This window comes from Cetorhinus maximus, chromosome 31 (assembly GCF_964194155.1).
Source record: "Cetorhinus maximus chromosome 31, sCetMax3.hap1.1, whole genome shotgun sequence".
Taxonomy (NCBI): Eukaryota; Metazoa; Chordata; class Chondrichthyes; order Lamniformes; family Cetorhinidae; genus Cetorhinus; species Cetorhinus maximus.
Window position 1 is genome coordinate 17,808,734 of NC_135909.1, and position 2,641 is coordinate 17,811,374.

Genomic DNA, 2,641 nt, shown 5'->3' on the forward strand with positions numbered 1-2,641 from the left:
TGTGAGGGAAACAACCTTATCTTCTCCAACATATCCTCATAACTGAAGCTCCTCGTCCCTGGAACCATTCACGTGAATGTTTCCTGCAATCTCTCCAGCACCTCCACATCCTCCCTAAAGAGTGGCACCCAGAACCGGACACAATACTCTTGTTGAGGCCGAACTCATGAATTATACAAATTCAACATAGCCTCTTACTCTTGCACTCTATCTCTTTATCAGTAAAGCGCAGGATACAGTATGGTTGATGAAAAACTCTCTCAACCTGTCCTGCCACCTTCAATAATTTATGTACATAAACATCCAAGTCCCATTGTTTCTCCACCTCCCTTAGAGTTGTATCCTTCATTTTATATTGTGTCTCCATGTTCTACCAACCAAACCTCTCTCCATTGAACTTCATCTGCCACCTGTCTCTCCATTTCCACCAACAGCTCCAAGTCCATTTGAAGTCCTACACTATCCTCCACACTCTCCACAATGCTTCCAAGCTTTGTATCTTCTGCAAACGCTGAAATTTTGTCCTGGGCACAAAGGTCTCGGTCATTGATATTTATCAGGAACAGCAAAGGTCCCAATCCTTCCGCCAGGCCGAAAAACATTCATTTACCGCCAACCTCTGTTTCCTGCCAGTCAGCCAATTCTGTACCCTTGTAACGATGAAGCGGTTTTACTCCTTTTACCACCCATTTCACTGTTAGGTGGCGAATTTTCTTCTGCAAAGTGGTTCAGATTGGAAAGCGGGGAGTGACTGGATTCACCTGTACAGAAGGAGGTTGGTGACGGCAACTGAGAACATGGATGATCCAGCTGCTGATTTACTTCAAACCTTTATCTAAAAATCGACTCTGGTGGGACTCGAACCCACAACCTTTGAATCCCTTAAATGAGAACAGCTAGAAGTCCAACGCGCTATCCGTTGCGCCACAGAGCCAGACTCATCAAGGTCGCATTTGCTATTGACACAAGGGAATTTCTGACACTGCAGAACAAAAGCTTCAAAAGGTCAGCAATTTCCCACAATTGAACAATGACGACATTTCAAAGGCACACGTTACCTGTGAAGTGTTTTGGACGTCCTGTGGCTGTGAACAGAGCTATAGAAGTTCGAAAGAAATAACAATTTCCTTCAAAGAGACATCGGTTGGAAAACAGGGCCGACAAGTGGTGGCTGAATTTTTTTGCAGAGAAGTATGAAGTGATTCATTTTGGTCGGAAGAACACAGGGAAAAAAGACAAAATAAAGTTTACAATTCCAAAGACGGTGCCGGAATAGCGGGAAATGATGTACATCTGCTTAAATCATTGAAGGCGGCAGTGCAGGTTGAAAGAATTGTTCATGAAGCAGACAATATCCTCGGCTTTATGGCGAGGAACTTAAATTACCTCTGTACATTGTAGCGGTAGGGGATATTTACCTTGGAGACGAGGAATCTGAGAGGAGATTTCTTAGAGTTCTTTGCAGTCCTGAGTCTTCTGGATAGAGGGTGGGTGATGATTTGTTTCGGAGGTGTTGAAAATGGTGCTGAACATTGAGCAATCATCAGCGAACATTCCCAATTCTGCTGGAAGGAAGGTCATTGATGAAGCAGCTAAAGATGGTTGGGCCAAGGACACCACACCGAGGATCTCCCGCAGTGATGTCCTGGAACTGAGATAATTGACCTCCACAACAACAATCATCCTTCTTTGTGCTGGGTATGACTCCAACCATCAGAGAGCTCCCCGCCCCCCGGCCCACCGCCAGCCCCGCCTCCCCCCGGCCCACCACCAGCCCCGCGCCTCCCCCACCCCGCCCCACGATTCCCATTGTCTCCAGTTTTGCTGGGGCCCCATAATGCCACACAGTCAAATGCTGCCTTGATGTCGAGGGCAGTCACTCTCACCTCACCTCAGGTGTTCTGTCTGTGCGAAAAGCCGGCGGGGCAGGAGGTTGTTTTGTTTGCCCACCCACTCTGAATGTTGGGCTTGAGGTGTCGATCAGATTCGGAGGGAGGGTGACAACATTTCACTGAGGTTCAAGGTTGCAGATCAGACCTTGGCGGGATTGCTGCTGTGTTCCCAGGACGTGGTGTTCTCATTCTTAGAGCAACACGCTTACGCTGAGGACAAGTTGCTCCATTTAAACTTAAATGGAGTTGAGGGATGTCAGAATCTGTTCACTTTTATTCACTTCTGCATCCTGGAGTAACAAAATGGTTTGTAACTGTAAAAACAAAATCAAATTCAGAAGGTTTAGTCAAGTAATTTCACAATTTCCACTAATACAACCCTCAACATTATCAGATGCAAAACAAAATAAAAACAGAATTACCTGGAAAAACTCAGCAAGTCTGGCAGCATCGGCGGAGAAGAAATCAGTCAACGTTTCGAGCCCTCATGGCCCTTCAGCAGAACTGAAGCATAGTTTCAACAAGGGAGAAATATAAATTGGTTTAAGGTGGGTGGGGGGGGGGGGGGGGGGGGGAAGAGACACATTGAGGGTGTGGTGTGAGCAGATAATCAAAAGATGTCAGAGACAAAAGGGTCAAAGAGGTGTTGAAGGTGGTGGTCTTTGTCTGAGAAAAGTGCTAATTAAGAATGCAAGACAGGATATTCAAAGTACAGCTCTAGTGGGGATGGGGTGGAAAGACTAAAGGTT

General features: G+C 46.2%; 1 non-coding gene across 1 annotated transcript; it reads right to left on the reverse strand.

The window, feature by feature from the left end:
- Positions 1 to 843: 843 nt before the first annotated feature.
- trnar-ucu (transfer RNA arginine (anticodon UCU)) lies at positions 844 to 934 on the reverse strand. The gene is given in 2 exon segments: positions 844 to 879; positions 898 to 934. It is a non-coding gene; the product is annotated as a tRNA-Arg (tRNA).
- Between the last annotated feature and the right edge of the window lie 1,707 nt (positions 935 to 2,641).